The 19,976-nt window shown below is 36.0% G+C and overlaps 1 non-coding gene and 1 pseudogene across 1 annotated transcript; one reads left to right on the top strand and one right to left on the bottom strand.

Annotated features, from left to right (window-relative positions):
• Positions 1–227: 227 nt before the first annotated feature.
• The window catches only part of LOC124979464 (methylosome subunit pICln-like), a 54,547-nt pseudogene continuing 34,798 nt past the window's right edge, over positions 228–19,976 (top strand).
• Positions 18,396–18,469, bottom strand: Trnat-cgu (transfer RNA threonine (anticodon CGU)). The gene has a single exon. It is a non-coding gene; the product is annotated as a tRNA-Thr (tRNA).

Raw genomic sequence — 19,976 nt, 5'->3', positions numbered from 1 at the left:
GTGCTAGGTGCAAAGATAAACACTGGAGATGACAGAAGGCAAAGAGATACAATCCTGATATTGCAACTTAAAGTTAAGTAGAGAGATGGAATAAAATACTGGCATTGTGATAGATTCTATGTAGGGAAAACCTGGGTGCTGTGAGACAGTATACTTCTTCCTGTTTGCCTCTTCAAATTAACTGACTATGGTGGTAACCAGATCCAGCACAGGCTTCCATCAATTTGATGCAAGTACAACCTGACTGTGGCTCTGTCAGGCTTGGGCTGCTGGCATCCAGTCTCCTGTTCCAGAGTGTCGACGACTTCATGGTGTGGCATGACTTTGGAAATCCACTCGATGTTCACATACGTGCAAAACTGAGCGTGAGAAACTTTATGCCATGTGGGAGCCACTGTAAAATGCTTTATTCCTTCTGAAGTCTTCCGGTAGAGTAGTTTGAGACACATGGCCTAAGGCTTCTCTGAAAGTCTGATGGGATTGAGCACCCCTTCACTCATATCAGGGGTCAACTCTGTGATGCATTCTTACATTGCCTTTCTCTCATTCTGAGTCACTTCTCCCAGTGGTGTGCTGAAGTTGGTTCATCTGGCCAGCAGGAGCTGATTTTAACCTTTCAGGAATTTTGCCATTTGGTAGTTAAACCCAGGCATCATTTAAAATAACATAACATTAAATAAAGAAAATTAAAAGCAAAGAAATAAATACTCAAGACTCATCACTTCTAAATTCTTTTACTCAGTTTTACTCTATCTGTGCTCTTGAGGTTATTTTCATCCATTGTATCTGGTTGGAATACTTTAATAGTAGGCTATGTTGCATCTCTTTCCAAAGCTACATTCAGTAATGTCAAGTTAGAAGCTTAATATTAGCCATGGTGGAAGTATGTATGTATTATCACAGAATAGGCAAATACTACAAATTAGGATTTGAGTAATCATTCTATTGATTGTCTAGACTTAAGAAAATGACAGAGAAAATATTAATGTAGGTTAAACTTACAGGTATATCATGTCTACAGCAGTTATCTTGTAAGTTGCGCAAAAATTCTGTTATAAACTGTTATGTGATTCAGGAAAAAGCCCCACATGATTGATGAATGAGTGAAGTTAACACAGATTATTCTAGTTTCACTTTCACCTTAGTTGTCAATGTAAATGAACCAACACGCACATTGCAACTGTACTTATTTGTCAGTCACAAACGTAGCCTGGCTATAAGACTTTAGCAAAAATCAATGAAAGCCTTCTTTGAAAATCAGTTGACTACGTAGAATTTACCAGAGAGTATCATACATTTTATTATAATTTAGAAATTGTGCATTATACATAATTTATGTTAGTAAAATTTAAAATAAACATTTGTATGTGTACATACATAAATTTTTTCTTGGCAAACAGATCGTTAAACATTCATTGGCACTCCACTGCTCATATGAGACTTTTATTTCAGATTCTGCTTTGGGTTCAGTCCAATATAAGATTACCATATTCAGGTTTGCCTCTAGAAAACAGACCTCAGAATGAGAATTGGGAGTTGGATCACTCACTAATAAGATGGTAATAGGTATATTAATAAACCTTGAAAGGCAGTAGTATCACAATGACTAAGAATCTTCTTTTTTTTTGGGAGTGAATTCAGGGTGCTCAACCCTGAGCCACATCATCCCCAGCCCTTTTTTGTATTTTATTTAGAGACAGGGTCTCACTGAGTTGCTTAGGGTCCTGCTAAGTTGTTGAGGCTGGCTTTGAACTCGTGATCTTCCTGCCTCAGCCTCCTGAGACGCTGGGATTACAGGTGTTCACCACCATGCCTGGCATTACTAAGAATCTTACCTGTGATGTCTGGAATAAAATTCAAATGGAAGATGTTTTAGTAAGTTATTTCACTGCTATGACCAAAAGACCTAAAGAGAACAATTTCAGAGGAAAAGTTTATTTGGGTTTCATGGTTTCAGAGATCTCATACATAGATGGCTGACTCCATTGCTCTGAACCAGAGATGAGGCAGAACATCATGGTAAAAGGGAGTGGCAGAGGAAAGCAGCTCAGAACATGATACAAGAAGCAGGGCAATCATCCCCCCGCACTACGTACAAAATATAAAACCTAATGTTATATCCCCAGCAACCCACATCCTCAAGTCACACCCTACCTGCCCACAGTTTAACCTATCCATGGATTAATGCACTGATTAAGTTAAGGCTCTCATAATCTCATAATTTCACCTCTGAACTTCTTGGCATTGTCTCACACACGAACTTTGGCAGGGGACATCTCTGACCTAAACCATAACAGAAGACAATGCACTGGGTTATGTGGTGGGTGTAAACAGTGTGGGGTAATTATGAAGATTGTGGAGCTTGCAGGTCTTGGTTCTACCCACTTGCTACAGCTTTAGTTAGAGTTCAGGGGCCACAAACCTAAAGATCAGCAACCTCAATTTCTTTTCAAGTTTTCACTATGTTAAAAAGAGTGTCACTTACAGAACTTTAAACCTCATACAGCATAAACTGACAGCCAAACCTCTTTCAAACAAATGCCTATAGAAGTGAATGGATAAATGGCCAGAAGACTGTGATATGCATTTCATAAGATTCCCAGAAGGTCCTGGGTGATAAGACAACTAGAAGCCTAGTCTATAGGAGAGGTCAACTCCATAATTCCTCCTTGCATGGTTCTCACTCCTGATATACACACACAGAAACCTTTGTGTCAGGCTTTGCCGTGGGGAAGAGGCGAGCCAAGTTAGGCATGAGTTTTACTTTAACTGGGAAGTAAAGACATGTACATGAAAGCCTGAAAGACAGTAAGGAAGGTTGAAAAGGTACGAGGAAGGAAGAGTCTGTATGAAAGTCTGGAAGTGGGGAGGTGCTTAATCTACTCCATTATGGAGAGAAAACCAATGTGACTGAAGTAGAGAAAGTAAGCGGGGAAAATAGCAGGAGTGGAAGCTGGGGAGTGGAAGCTGGAGAGTGGACAGGACTTTGTATCTCCTTCTCATTGGAAAAATATTGCTACCTCAGTCACTAAGCTACCTCATTCTGCTCCCTCATTCTTATTTTCTTTTTGGTACTGGGGATTGAACCCAGGGTGCTTAACCACTGAGCCACATCCCCAGACCTTTTAAAAAATATTTTATTAGAGACAGGGTCTCCCTGAGTTGCTAGGTGCCTTGCTAAGTTGCTGAGACTGACTTTGAATTCGCAACCCTCCTGCCTCAGCCTCCCAAACTGCTGGGGATTATAGGGGTGTGCCATTGCACTTGTTTCATTCTTATTTCCAATGTCCTTAAAATTAGAGTTGTGATGAGAAAGGTGAGTTGAAGAAATCTTAGCTTGTATTTGGTTCTTCTCTTGACTTAATGTATTACTTTGGCCAAATTATAAAATTTCTACTTTATAGGGATATAAAGACAATAAATATCATACATAAAAATGCTCTACGTAAGATACATAATATTACATTATTGTCACAAGCCACAAAGCATGACAAGATAAATCATGAACATAGTCTTGTTTTTCAGATAAGTAAACACTAACAGCAAAAAAGACAGTCCCACGAAGCCCCACCTTTGTTCACAGCAATATCACTGTTTTAGTCAGCTTTTTCACTGCTGCAACCAAAAGACTTGAAAAGAACAATTAGAGGAGGAAAAGTTTATTTGGAGGCTCACAGTTTCAGAGGTCTCGGTCAATAGACAGCCAGCTCCATTCCTTGGGGCCTGAGGCAAGGCAGAATATCATGGCAGAAGGGGTGCAACAGAGGAAAGCAGCTGAGAACATGGTGCCAGAAAGCAGAGAGAAAGCTCTGCTCCACAAGGACAAAATGTATACCCCAGAGGCACACCCCCAGAGATCCACCTCTTCCTGACACACCCTACCTGCCTACAGTCACCACCCAGTTAATCCCTATCAGGGGCTTAATGTACTGATTAGGCTAAAACTCTAACCCAATCATTTTACTTCTAAACTTTCTTGCATTGTTTCACACATGAGCTTTTGGGAGACCTTGTATCTAAACCATAACAATCACCTTAAATTAACACCTGTGTTTGGAAACAGGCATTTGTGAATAAGTTTTTTTGTTTGTTTTTTGTTTTTTTTTTAGCTAAAGAAACCTCAGCCCAAAGCCACATGAAGGGAAAAGTCTTTCTTCCTAAGGATAAAGCCAGAATAGGTAACAGAACAAAAATTTCCCTCCAGAGAATTAATTTATCTGTCTGTCGTCAGCGATACTAGAGGTATTTTTAAAAAATCACTATTTACAAAACAGTTTCTACCTACAGAATAAGAATCAGGCAATTGGTAATTATGATATCTAGGACATATACCATGGTGGTGGCACTTCATTATTGAAAGCCAGATTTTCTAGCTCATATATTAATAATAGAAATTAATTGTGGCTGAATGTACTGCCAACTAGTGCTCCTGGAAGAAAGGGATTCTGGGTCTCTGGCTTCTTCCTCTCTTGTTGTTGTTGTTTATGATATTGTGAAGCGAAGAGTTTTGCTCTGCTGAGTCCCTGTCATGGTGTGCTGCCTCACCAAAGTAATGGGATCAATTGATTATGGACTGGAAACTTCAAAGCTGTGGGAAAAAGTTAAGTCTTTTTTTTTCTTTATAAGTGTGTTATCTCAAATATTTCATTGTAACAACACAAAGCTGACTAACACAGTGCATATCATTGCAACTGATTTTTGTGTTGATTTTGTTTCCTGCAATTTACTTAATTTGTAAGTTTTTTTGTTTTGGTGGTGCTGGGGACTTGAACCCAGGGCCTTGTGCTTGTGAGACAAACATTTAACCAACAGAGTTATATCTCCAACCCACTAATCTGTAAGTTCTAACATGTCTTTTAGTGCATTATTTAGGACTTTCTAAATATATAATCATGTAGTCTGTGAACAGGGACAATTTTTATTCTTCACTTCCAATTCCGATGACTTTTATTTCTTTTTCTTGCCTGATTGCTCTGGTTAGACCTTCCAGTGCTATGCTGAACACAAGTAGTGAGCGTGGGCATCCTCGTCTTGTTCCTGATCTTAGAGGAAATTAATGATTTTAGCTTTCACCACTGAGTATGATGTAATCTGTGGGCTTTTCACATATGGCCTTTATTGTATTGAGGTATTTTCCCTTCTATTCCTAATGTGAGAGTTCTTATCATGAAGTAGTAGTTAATTTTATCAAAAGATTTTTCTATATCTATTGAAATAATTATGGGATTTTTGTCCTTTACTCTGATAAATAGGGTATCACACTGATTGATTTTCATATGCTAAATCATCCGTTCATCCCAGGGATAAATCCCATTTTGTTATGACTTATAATCTTTTTAATGTACTGTTGTGTTTGGTTTACTAACATTTTTGAGAATTTTTGCACCTATAATTCATCAGGAATATAGGTCTGTAGTGTTGTTGTTGTTGTTGTTGTTCAGATGCTTGTTTTCTGATTGTGCTTTGTCTGGATTTGGTATCAACATTGATAAAATGAGTTTGGAAGTATTCCCTTTTATTTAGTGTTTTAGAAACATCTGAGAAGGACTGGCATTAAATCTTCTTTAAATGATGGATAAAATTTATCAGTTAAGTCATCTGGCCCTTGCTGGGAGGCTTTTGATTATTGAATTAAATTTCATATTAGTTTTATGTATGTTCACTATCTATATCTTCATGATTTAGTCTTTGTATGTTGTAACGTTTCTAGTTATTTAGTTTTTTGAAATGTAATTTTCCTGGTAGTTTCTCATGGTCCTTTTTTTTTTAGGGGGCGTAATGGAAATTGAACCCAGGGGTGCTTGACCACTAAGCTATATCCCCAGCCCTTTTAATTTTTTATTTTGAGATAGGGCCTTACTAAGTTACTTAGGCTGGCCTCAAACTTTTGATCCTTCTGCCTCAGTCTCCCAAGTTGCTGTGATTATAGGTATGTGCAACCAGACCCAGCTTCTTATGATCCTTTTTATTTCTGTAGTATCAATTATAATGTCTCTTCCTTCTTTCTCACTTGTTTATTTATTTGAGTCTTCTTTTTCTTATTAGTCTAACAAATAATTTTGTCTATCTTTTCAAAAACAACTCTTAGTTTCATTGTTTTTTCTATCATTTTTGTCTATTCTGCTGTAATCTTTATTTCCTTCTTTCTGCTGACTTTGTTCTTTTTCTAATTCCTTGAGGTATAAAGTTAGGTTGTTTGAGAATTTTATTCTCTTTAAATGTATATATTTATCACAATAAACTTCCCTTTTTTTACAGTTTTTGTTGTATCCCATAAATTTTGACTTGTTATACTTTTATTTTCTAGACATATTTTCTGTTTGCTTTTGAATTTATTCTTTGATCCAATGGTTATTTAAGAGTGTGTTAATTTCCTCATGTCTGCATTTTCCAATTTTCCTCCTGTTATTGATTTCTAGTTTCATACTATTATGGTCAGAAAAGATCCTTGATATTTTAATCTTCTTAATTATTAATTCTTAAATTTTTTGTGTGAACTACTTTGAGATTTAACCTGGAGAAACTTCCTTGTGTTCTTAAAAGGAATGTATATTCTGTTGCTATTGGATAGAAAATTCTAAATCTGTATATTAGGTCCATTTGGTATATAGCGTTCAAGTTCTATTTCCAGATCGAGCTTCTGTCTGAATATCCTGTCCATTACTGAAAATGGAGTATTGAAGTTTCCTACTATTATTATATTACTGTCTTTTTCTCCCTTCAGTTCTGTCAACATTTATCTTATATATTTAGGTGTTCATATTTGGGATGAATATATGTTTATAATTGTTACATTTTCCTGGTAGATTGACTCTGTTATAATTATGTAATTTCCTTTGTTTCTTGGGAGAGTTTTTGACCTAACATTTATGTTGTGTGATATAAATACAGCCACCCCTGTTCTCTTTTCCTTATCATTTGCATGGAATATCTTTTCCTGTCCCCTCAATATCAGTCTATGTGTGTCCTTAACTTTAAAGTGATGTAGACAGTATATAGTTGTGTCTTGGTTTTTGTTCTATTCAGTCACTCTGTCTTTTGATTGCAGTATTTAATCCATTTGCATTTAAAATAATTATTGACAGAATAATTTACTATTATCATTTTGTTCATTATTTTCTATTAGCCTATTATAGTTCTATTGTCTGCCTTTTCTCCCTTCCTGTTATCCTTTGTGTTTTATTAATTTTTTTTATTAATATGCCTTGATTCCTTTTTCTTTTGTGTAACTTTTTTTTTTGGGGGGGGGTGCTGGGGATCGAACCCAGGGCCTTGTGCTTACAAAGCAAGCACTCTACCGACTGAACAATCTCCCCAGCCCCTCTTTTATGTAACTTCTATAGATACATTTTATTGGATTACCTTGGAATGTCTATAAAATATTTCATTTTTATAACACTGATTTAAAACTAATAACAATTTGAGTTCAATTGCATATAAAACCTCTACACTTCTAACTTCTCCTTTCCCCAAATCCACATTTCATTTTATTTTTGTTTTCATTTCCTTTGGAATTTTAGGATCAATTTTCAGTTTCTATAACAAAAAAAAAAAAATGCTTCTGAGATTCTGATTTGAATTGCTTAGAATCTATATAACATATTGGAGAAACTGATATCTTTCTAAATATTGACACTTTGGAAATATGATCATAGTGTGTCTCTCCACTTATTAATATAATCTTAAATTCTCAGCAAAATTCTGTAATGTGCACATATTTAACATATTTATCCTATGCATTTTATATTTGATATTACTGTAAGTGATGGTTTTTATTAATTTCAATTTCTAATTTGTAATTGCTAGTATACAAAAATACAGTTAGTCTTTGTATAGTGACCTCATGTCCTGAAATCTTTTTTGCTTATATTGCATATATGGAGATGACCATATTGTTTTTATTTTGTTAATGGTAGACCAAAAGGCTTACTTACTGCAAGACTTTTCAGGGGTTTCAGTAACTTAGAATGAATTGCAAATCCATAAGAGAGGGGCTAAGTAACACATGAATTCCCACACATTTACTTAACCATAAAATTATTTTTTTGGTTATGTAATACCTGAAGATCTGAGTTCCATGAAACACACTCTGGGAAATTAAACATTATATTAGATAATCAGTATATGTTTGATACTCTAGTTAGACTGTCAGTTTATCAATGGCAATCATTATAGTGAACTCACAATTTTTTGCTGTCCATTTGTTTGTTTGAGGATAAACTCTATGTTGCCTAGACTTGTCTCAGACTCCTTAGTTCAAGTGATCCCCTGGCTTCAGTCTCCCAAGGGCTAGGACTATAGGCACTTGCCACTGTGCCCAGTTCTGAATTTATAATTTTGACAGCTAGTACATGCATGGCATTCTTTCATCTACTCATTCTCTTTTTTTCTAACAAACATTATTTGAACCCTTTTGTACAGTGGATTTCAGGCTAGGGGAGGAAGAAGGAGAAGATATTGTTTCTTTCCATAAAGAGATTAAGTTCAGGGCTGGGGAACTCAGTGGTAAAGCGCTTGCCTGGCATGTTTGAAGGACTGGGTTCAATTCTCAGCACCACATATAAATAAAAAAAAATTAAATAAAGATCCATCAACAACTAAAAATATTTTTTTTTAAAAAAAGGAAACTGTTCCTTTACAAAAAAAAAAAAAAAAAAGAGCTTAAGTTCAAAAATAGTCCTTGATAAGTGTTAGTTGAAACAATGTACAAATTAAAGGATACTTAGCGGTTTAATTTTCCAACATAACCACAACCTATACAACATTTGGGAGAGAAAATAAACAGGCAATACTTAATTGGAACCCAACTGCCTGTGAGATGTCAGATTCCATTTTCCTTCACAGTATATCACAGAAATACTAAAATATCCAAAGTCCCAGAAGGATGAAAGTTTTAAGACATCATAAACCTTTCTAAGTGAAAATGACGTGAAGTGCTATTGGGGTATTCTGTTTTCTTTTGAACTCTACAGTGGACTTGGCGCCCCTGAGGACAGCTGTTCAACTCTTTTTCAAATGGAGAGTTACACATTTTGCCTTTTGATTTTGGCCCTTTGTTTAATTGGGAATGTTTGAGGAAGGTTTTCCTGACACCAGTTTGGATACATAAAATATACATATATACATAAAATATATAATTTGAATATTTGGCTACATAAATATTCAAATTAATCTTACTCTTATAGTGTTTGTCACAGTTTCTTAAAGTTTTCTGTTGCAGTAAACTGCGTGTCTGAATCCCTCCAAATTCATACATTGAAATGCTAACCCCCAAAGCGATGGCATTAGAAAATGGGGACTTCAGGAAGAAATTAGGCTTAAGGCAGAGCCCTCATGGGTGGTATTATTGCCCCTGTGAAAGGAACCCCAGAAAACTCTCACCCCTTCTGCCATGTGAAGAGTAGGTACAAAGACGGCCATTCAGAGACTAGGAAGCAGGTCCACACCAGACACTATATGCAACAGAATACTCCAACAAACTGTGACAAATACTCTCACATCCAGATGGTCCCTTGGAATTACACACAAAGGTGTTTGATATGCAATGATTCTTTGATTGTTTTTGTAAGTTCTTTCCTGCTCAACTGGTTTGGAGGCTAGAGCAGTTTTAAATTTGGCAAAGCTAACGCTGAAATCAGAGTCAAACTTCTGGTTTACCTGAAACACTGAGTGTGTCTTGGCCACATGATATTCCTATTATAATAACAGTGAAAATCAAACAGGTGACCTGGTGTGTGCTAGTGCACACCTATAATCCCAGCTATTGGGGAAGTTGAAACAGGAGAATCACAAGTTCAAGATCAGCCTGGACAATTTAGCAAGATCTTATCTCAAGATTAAATAAAAAGGGTTGGGGATATGGCTCAGTGGGAGAGTGCTTTCCTAACATGGGGTTCAATCCCCAGTTCCACAAACAAAATAAACAAAAACAAGGGGTTTCAAGATGGCAGAATAGAGGAGGTAACTTTCCTGGCTGCTCCATGGTGTGAAACCAAGAAAGCAGACAGGCAGCCTCTTAGCAAGGTGGGTGGGGGAAATAAACAGGCAGGGGGAGACTTTACTGGGATTTAATACTGGACAAAGCAGATCAGAGACTCGGAAGGTTGAATATAATATAGAATAAATCCACAGTGCCACTGCCATGGCCAGACTCACCAGCCAGAGCAGTCCCTCTGTGAGCAAAGTGGAGGCATAAGGGAATTAAAGGAACCCTTATTTTTAGGAGGCCTGAGACATGTCTGGGTACAGAGAGCTTAGAGATCAAAGACACTGCCTGACTAAACTGAAAGATGTTCTGCACAGTATTCTTATGCAGGAAAGAAGCCACATCTCTTGACTGTGTGCACAGGACAGAGGAAGGAACAATTTTGCAGCCGCAGTAAGGGAACTGTCAGTTGGGGAAGTCAATTCCTGGCTAACCAGAGTTTGGCCCAAAATTCGAGCCTGGTAGACACACACTTCATGACATACAGTGTGCCTAAGTGAACAGGAGAAAACCAAACATGGAGAAGAGTTTATACAGGGGAATACTGGTCGTGGAAACCTACCCGCTCTCCCCCTCCCCCTCCAATCTGACTGCTTGAAGGGTGGGCTGGGAGACACATGCCCAAGCGGGAATTCAACAGGGTGGTGGCAGGGGGAGAGATTGAGATTGAAGACTAAACCTGAGATAGGAAATGTGGGGTCTATAGGTGACAGAGTGGACTAAGAATTGGCTCCTCCACCCCACAAGTAGAATCCAAGGGAGATCCTGGAGGGCCGTTTTCCATCATGGACTGGCAATTGCTGGGCCCTGAAGATGTGCTGGTTTAAAATCTCCAGACAAACTGTCATTCAGTGAAGAACTGGAGCCTACCTAACCCTAAACTCTGTCTCCAGGAATTCTGCTTACGGGATTACCTTTCTCACTCCAGCAACCCTTCTCTTAGGGTAGAGTAAGCATCACACTCCAGGTCACCCCCTCAACACTGCTGAAAAGGGAAGCTAACAATCTTTTGAACTCTAATGGGAACAATTCTTTAAATTTTCATAGAGATTTTTTTTCTATTCTGTTTATTGTGACCTTAATGGTTCATAGACATTTATACATATTCATATTGTTTTTTTTCCTCATTTGTAGTATTTTTAAGCCAATACTTAATATTGAGAACTTAAGTTCTCAATATTTTGAGAACTAGGATACTTGATTAGTATATATCAGTTTTGTTTTGTATTCTTTTATTTTTATTTTTAATTTTTAAAATTTTGACTTTACACATACTTTTCTCTTATCTGTTTCCCTTCATTCTTTTTCCCTCTTTTCTTCTACTAACAGTCAATCTCTATTGTTCTCTCTTTCACTCTTCCTTTTATTTTTCACTTCTGACTTCTCTCCTCCTGCCTTATAATCACCATATTCTCAATCGCTTCAGTTCTCTCCCAGTCAACCTTTCAAAATTGTAAACCCATTTGCAAACTTACTATTTTTCCTCCAGGCAATAACTAGTTGTATCATTTCTGTTTATTGTGACAATTAACAATGTAGATCTCATAGCAGGAACTATTTGGTTTAATATTGTATATTGTTTGCATTGGTTGTTGTTATTTGTCTCCCCCTAATGATGAGGGTACTGGAAACCTTCAAGGACACTAAGTCCACAGGGTAGAAACTATACTACCTCAGATCCATAGTGTTAGATGGGTAGACACACAAGCAACATGAGAAAGCAAGGGAACAAATCACTCCAAACCAACCAAGATACTTCAATAACAGAATCCATCAACATCACAGTTGAAGAAATGTCAGAGAAGGAATTTAGAATGTACATAGTTAAACTGATCGCTGAGGTAAAAGATGATGTAGGGAGTGAAATCAGAGAGAAAATACAAGAAGTAAAAATTCATTTCAATAAAGAGATAGGGATTCTTTTAAAAACTCAAGAAGAAATCCTCAAAATGAAGGAATCAATAAACCAAATTAAGAATTCAATGGAAAGCAGAACCAACACACTAGACCATTTAGAAGACAGAGTTTCAGGCAATGAAGACAAAATATATAATCTTGAAAAGAGGGTTGACCATGGAGAAAAGATGTTATGAGGCCATGAGCAAAACTTCCAAGAAATATGGGAAAATCTGAAAAGACCAAATTTAAGATTTATTGGGATAGATGAAGGCTCGGTATACAAACAAAAGAAATGCATAATCTTTTCAATGAAATAATATCAGAAAATTTCCAAAACCTAAAGGGTGAAATGAAAACTCAAATACAGGAGGCTTGCAAGACCCCAAATATATTTAATTACAACAGACCCACACCAAGGCACATTATTATGAAAATGCCTAATACACAGAATGAGACTAGAATTTTAAAGACTGCCAGAGAAAAATTACAGGTTACATTTAGAGGGAAACTAAACTAGATCTCAGCTGATTTCTCAACCCAGACCCTCAGAGCTAGGAGGTCTTGGAATAATATATATCAAACTCTGAAAGAAAATGAATGACAGCCAAGAATACTGTACTCTGTAATATTAAGCTTCAGAATTGACAATGAAATAAAAATATTCCACAATAAACAAAAGTTAAAGGAATTCACAACTGGAAAGACTTCATTATAAAACATACTCAGTAAAATAGTCATAAAGATGAAATGAAAAATAAAAGTGAAAACCAGTAAAGGGAGGAAATACTCTAGAAAAACAATCTATCAAAGGAGAAACTAATTCAAAGTAAAAATCAGAAATGAATCAAAATGGAAGAGAATTTCTCAGTAATAACATTGAATATAAATGGCCTAAGTTCATCAATCAGAAGATACAGACTGGCATATTGAATTAAAAACCAAGACCCAACAATACGCTGTTTCCAAGAGAATAGGCAAAAACATCTACAGACTGAAGGAAAAAGGATGAAAAAAACATTATCACTTACATGTATCTCATAAAGAAGCAGGGGTTTCTGTCCTCATATCAGATAAAGTAAACTTCAAGCCTAAGTTAATCAGAAGGATACTGCTTACAGGAATTATATATGAACAAGACATAACAGTCATAAATATTTATGCCCCCAAATAATGGAGTATCTATGTACATCAAACACACCCTTCTCAATTATGAGAACCAAAAAAACCACAACACATATAATACTGGATGAGTTTTAACATGCCTCTCTCATAACTGGATACATCCTCCCAACAAAAACTAAATAAAGAAGCTATAAAACTAAAAAATACAATTAATAATTTAGACTTAACAGACATATAGAATATTTCATCCATCAGTAACTCAATACACTTTCATCTCAGCAGCACATGGATCGGTCTTTAAAATAGACCATATCTTAGACCACAAAGCAACTCTTAGCAAATGCAAAAAAAAAAAATAGAGATAATACCTTGCATTCTATCAGATCATAATGGGATAAAATTAAAAATCAGAAATAAAATTAAGAATAGAGGCTACTCTACACCTGGAGACTAAATAATATACTACTGAATGACCAATGGATAGCAGAAGAAGTTGGGGGAAAAAATAATTAGAAGTAAATGAGAATAGTGACACAACATATCAAAATCTCTAGGCACTATGAAGATAGTTCTAAGAGGAAAGTTCATTGCATTGAGCTCATTTTTTAAAAGAATAGAAAGTCACCAAGTTAATATTCTAAACTTATATCTCAAAGCCCTAGAAAAAGAAAAAAAAATCATCACCAAAAGCAGAAGACAGGAAATAATTAAAATCAGAACTGAAATCAATGAAATTAAAACAAACAACTACAAAAAAAATTCAAAAAATCAACAAAACAAAATGTTGATTTTTTGAAAAAAGTAAATAAAATTGATACACTCTTAACCAAACTAAGAGAAAGAGAGAGAAAACTCAAATTACTAAAATTTGTGATGAAAAAGGAAATACCATGATGGACACTATTGAAATACAGATGATAATCAGAAACTGTTTTGAAAATTTATACTCTAATAAAATACAACATCTCAAAGACATTAACAAATTTCTAGACACATATGACCTACCCAAAATGAATCAGGAGGACATAGAAAATTTAAACAGGTCAATTGCAAGCAATGAAATTGAAGACACCATCAAAAGTCTACTAAGAAAGAAAAGCCCAGACAATATAGATTTTCAGTTGACTTCTACCAGACTTTTAAAGAAGAACTAACACCAATCCTCATCAAGTTATTCAATGAAATAGAAAAGGAAGGAACCCTTCCAAACTCATTCTATGAAGATAGTATCACCTTAATACCAAAACCAGAGAAAGGCACATCAAGGAAAGAAAAGTTCAGACCAATATCCCTGATTAAATTAGATGCAAAAACTCTTAATAAAAAAATAATAAAATAAAATACCAGCAAACTGCATACAAAAACTTATTAAAAAGAGCACCACGATCAGGTGAGGTTCATCCCAGGGATGCAAGGTTAGTTCAACATACAGAAATCAATAAATGTAATTCATCACATCAATAGACTTAAAGACAAGAATCACATGATTATCTCAATAGATGCAGAAAAAGCGTTTGACAAAATACAGCATCCATTCATGTTCAAAACACTAGAAAAACTAGAGATCTCAACATTGTAAGAGCTATATATGTTAATCCCAAGACAAACATCCTTCCAAATGGAGAAAAATTGAAAGTATTCCCTCTAAAAACTGGAACAAGACAAGGATGCTCTCTTTCACCACTTCTATTCAACATCATTCTTGCAACTGTAGCCAGAGCAATTAGACAGAAGAAGGAAACTAAAGGGATATGAATAGAAAAAAAAGAACTCAAACTATTCATATTTTGCCATCAACATGATTCTATATTTAGAAGACCCAAAACCTCCACCAGAAAACTTCTAAAGCACATAAATAATTCAGCAAAGTAGCAGGATATAAAATTAACACCCATATATCAATTGCATTCCTATACATCAGTAATGAATCAAGTGAAAGAGAAATTAGGAAAACTATGCCATTAACAATAGCTTCAAAAAATAAAATACTTGGGAATCAATCTAACAAAAAAAAAGTGAAAGACTGTGGCGGGTGAGACCCGGGGCCCAGGGTTATGCCACATGCATCTAAGATGGCGACTGGCAGAGAGCCAAAGGGCAGGCTGAATGCGCCTTGAGAAAAACAGGAAGCGTTTACCATTGGCTGTATGATAATTAGTTCAGCCGCCTAGCGCGTGGGCAGATATATCTTACATGTGTGCTTGAGCTCGTGATCGCTTGACCTTTAATAGGATTGGATGGACACATCTGTTTACAATTGTTTATGCATGAGACTGCTTATATATTGAGGGTGTTATCCGAATAAAGGGGAAGCTGCTTCATGAACCTCTGAAGTGTACATGTCGTTTGTCCCACTGGTCGGCGGCAAGTGGCAAAAGACCTCTACAATGAAAACTACAGAACACTAAAGAAAGAAATTGAAGAAACCTTACAAGATGGAAAGATCTCCCATGCTCTTGGATAGGCAGAATTTATATTGTCAAAATGACCATACTACCAAAAGCACCATACAGATTTAATGCAATTCCTATTAAAAGGTCCAATGATGTTCTTCATAGAAATAGAAAAAGCAATCATGAAATTAACTTGGTTAAATAAAAGGCAAAATAGAAAAACAATCCTTAGCAAGAAAAGTGAAGAGAAGGGATCATAGTACCAGACCTTAAATTATACTCCAGAATCATAATAACAAAAACATCATGGTATTGGCACCAAAACAGACATGAAGACCAATGGAACAGAATAGAAGACAGAGAAAAACCCACATAAATACAGTTATCTCATATGGGACAAAGGTGCCATGAACATACATTGGAGAAAAGATAGCCTCTTCAATAAATGGTACTGTAAAAAGTGGAAATCCATATGTAGCAAAATGAAATTAAATCCCTATCTCTCACCCTGCACAAAACTCAACTCAGAGTGAATCAAGGACCTAGGCATTTGACCAGAGACCCTGCGCCTACTAGAAGAAAATGTAGGTCCAACTCTCCATCATATTGGCTTAGAAATGGACTTCCTCAACAAGACCCCTAAAGCACAAGAAGTAAAATCAAGAATCAATAAATGGAATGGAATCAAACTAAAAAGCTTCATAGCAAAGTAAACAATCAAGAATGTGAAGAGAGAGCTTACAGAATGGGAGAAAATCTTCACCACCTACACGTCAGATAGAGCATTAATCTCTAGGCTATATGAAGAACTCAAAAAACTTAACACCAAAATAATAATAATAATAACTCAATCAATAAATGGGCAAAGGAACTGAACTGGCACTTGACAAAAGAAATACAACTAGGCTTCAAATATATGGAAAAAATGGTAAACAACTCTGGCAAATTAAATTAGAAAAATGCAAATTAGAACTACATTGAGATTTCACGTCACTCTAGTCAGAATGGCAATTATCAAGAATACAAGTAACAATGAACGTTGGTGAGGACGTGGGGGCAAAGTACACTCAGACATTGCTGGTGGGAATGCAAATTGGTACAACCACTCTGGAAAGCAATGTGGAGATTTCTCAGAAAACTTGGAATGGAACTACCATTTGAGCCAGTTATCCCATTTCTTGGTATATATCAAAGGACTTAAAATCATCATACTACAGTAATGCAACCACATCAATGTTTATAGTAGCTCATTTCACAATAGCTAACCTATAGAACCAGCCTAGGTGCCCTTCAACCGATGAATGGATAAAGAAAATGTGGTATGTATACTCAGGGGAATATTACTCAGTCATAAAGAAGAATGAAATTATGGCATTTGGCAGTAAATAGATAGAACTGAAGACTATCATGCTAAGTGAAATAAGCCAATCCCAAAAGCCAAAAGCCAAATGTTTTCTCTGATATGCGAATGCTAAGATACAACAAGGTAGGGAGGAGGGAAGATTAGAAGTTAATTGGATTAGACAAAGGGGAATGAAGATAAGGGAAGGAGGATGGGAATAGGAAAGACAGTAGAATGAATCAGACACAACTTTCCTGTGTTCATTTATGAATAGTATAACTCCACATCATAAACAACCACAAAAATGGGAAGTTATACTCCATGTATGAATAATATGTGAAAATACACTCTACTGTCTTGTATACCTAAAAAGAATAAAAATATGAAAAAAAAACAAAAAATAAAATATATATGTATGTATATATTATTTAAGAATACCTCTATTTTCAAAGCATTGGATTAGGAGGTGGTGATATAAGAGATGATATGCAGTATGTTCTCAGAAATTATTGAGATAGAATACAGATTTAATTGAGATAGAATGCAGGGAAATAAAAAGGTTTAATAGTTTACAGGGTTACTCACAGTGAAAGTACTATTATCCTTCTGGACAGCCTGTCTATCATCGTCTGTCCTTGACTGCTCTGTTCCCCTTGCTCCAGTGTCCACACATTTTCAAGTTCTATCAAGTCTGTTTCTAACTTGACATCGGCACTCCACCTCTCCTTTCCATGTGTAATACCTCAACCTAGTTCTTCTCCTAGTTCATTTGAGACAGACTCCTGATTGCCCAGCTTCTAGTTCCCCTGCTCCTTCATTCTCCACCACTTACCACTTACTAATCTTGTGAAGGTGTAAACTGCTCAAAAACCTTCAGTGGCTCCCCATTTCCCACAGAACAGAGGGCATATTCCTCAGCTCGATTTTCAAGACTTTACACAATGGAACTGTAATTTTTTCCCAGACATTTTTCTCACTATTGTCTGTCAGCCCGACAGTCTAGGCCTGTTGGAATATTTGTACTGAATCTTTGTGCTTGCTATTTAATGCACGTGCCTGTGAGAATGATTTTCTCTTGCCCTCTCCATTGTCTTTCTCAAGCATATTGGAAAACTACCTTCCATGATTTCTTCCATCCTGATATATTGCTGTATAGTATTTTATTATGTTAATATATCACAATTTAGTCACTAGTCTGCCAACGGATATTTGTATGGCACCTAATTTGGGAGTATTATAAATAGGGCTACTATGAACATTCTTGTATCTGTGTTTTAGAGCTTGTATTTTAACTTTTAAAAATACATACTTAGGGGCTGGGGTTGTGGCTCGGAGGCAGAGCACTTTCCTGGCATGTGTGAGGCACTGGATTCACTTCTCAGCCCCACATATAAATAAATAAAGGTCCACTAACAACTAAAAAAAAATAAAAAATAATAAAATACATACTTGAAGTGGAAATAATGAGTAATAGGGTATGTGTTTGTTCAGCTGTAGTAGATATTGCCAAAGTGGTTGTTCCAACTTATGCTCTGACCAGCAGAAGAGAGCTTCAGGAGCTTCACATCCCAAAAACTTTTAAAAATGACTTTAAAGGAATTTTAAACAATTGTGTTCAATTTAAATTAATAACTCATCGTGATTTTTTTGGAGTGGGGGAGTGCTGGGGATCGAACCCAGGGCCTTGTGCTTACGAGGCAAGCGCTCTACCGACTGAGCTATCTCCCCAGGCCCCTCATTGTGATTTTAATTCAAATTTTCTTATAACTAATGATGTAAAACATACTTTTGTGGCACCTCTCTTTTTTTAAAAGCTTCTATTCAATTCTTTCTTTTCCTCAGTGATAGGAATCTTTTGTATATTCTGGATATAAATCTTGTCAGCTATATATGTTACAAAAAAAGCTTACCTCTAGTGGGGTGTGGTGGCACATGCCTGTAATCCCAACTGCTTGGAAGGCTGAGGCAGGAGGATCGAGTGTTCAAAACCAGCCTCAGTAAAAGTGAAGCATTAAGCCACTCAGTGAGACCCTGTCTCTAAATGGAATACAAAATAGGGCTGGGGATGTGGCTCAGTGGTTGAGTGCTCCTGAGTTCAATCCACGAGACTCCCCCACCACCACAAAAAAAAAGCTTACCTCTAGTCTGTGGCTTGCCTTTTCACTCATTAATGTTAACAAATGAGCATTTTTATTTTAACAAAGTCAAATGTTATGTATCTAATTAGACAAAAAATTGTTGAAGACTGATTTTTTTCTGATTAGGTTTTTTTAAAAATATTTTTATTTGTTCTAATTAGTTATATATGACAGTAAAAGGCATTTATACATTTTTGATAAATCATACATAAACGGAGTATAATCTGTCCTTTTTCTGATTGTACATGTTGTAGGATCACATCCGTCATGCAATCATATATGTACATGAGGCAATAATGTCTGCTTTACTCTATTATCCTTCCTACACCCATACCCCTTCCCCTTCCTTCACTCCCCTCTACCTAATATAAAGTAACTCTATTCTTCCCTAGCCCCACCCCATTGTGAATTAGCATCCACATATCAGAGAAAATATTTGGCTCTTGGTTTTTTGGGTTTGGCTTCCTTTGCTTCGCATGATATTCTCTAACTCCATCCATTTTCCAGCAAATGCCATAATTTCATTCTTTTTAAAACTGAGTAATATTCCATTGTGTATATATACACCACATTTTCTTTATCCATTCATCTGTTGAAGGACACCTAGGTTGGTTCCATAGTTTAACTATTACAAGTTGAACTTCTATAAACATTGATGTGGCTGCATCACTGTAGTATGCTGATTTTAAGTCCTTTGGGCATAAACTGAGGAGTGGGATAACTGGGTCAAATGGTGGTTCCACTATATCACTTAAAAATTTGACAAGAGTCTTGTACAGACTATATAAGAATTTTATACTTATCACATTGAATTGCTGAAAGTATGTTGTGGATGGTAAATTAGAAGAGAAGAATAAGTGGGGGTGACACAGAAGTGAAGCATTAGGAAAGAGTTAAGAATAAGCTGAACCATGAGGGAGAAAAGTTATTTCAGATGAGGAAAGGGCTCTGTTATAATTGCAGTAGTGAGCAAAGAGGAAGAGAATTGACTTTTTTTTTTTCTGAAGTGTTGTTTATTGAGTTCCTCCCACGTGCCAATAACTTACAGAAATAATTTTGCTTTATTTCAGTAGCAGTCCTAGAAGTACACACTATTA

The sequence above is a fragment of the Sciurus carolinensis genome, chromosome 3, assembly GCF_902686445.1.
Source record: "Sciurus carolinensis chromosome 3, mSciCar1.2, whole genome shotgun sequence".
NCBI classification, from domain to species: domain Eukaryota; kingdom Metazoa; phylum Chordata; class Mammalia; order Rodentia; family Sciuridae; genus Sciurus; species Sciurus carolinensis.
This window is presented reverse-complemented; position numbering and strand designations above follow the sequence as displayed.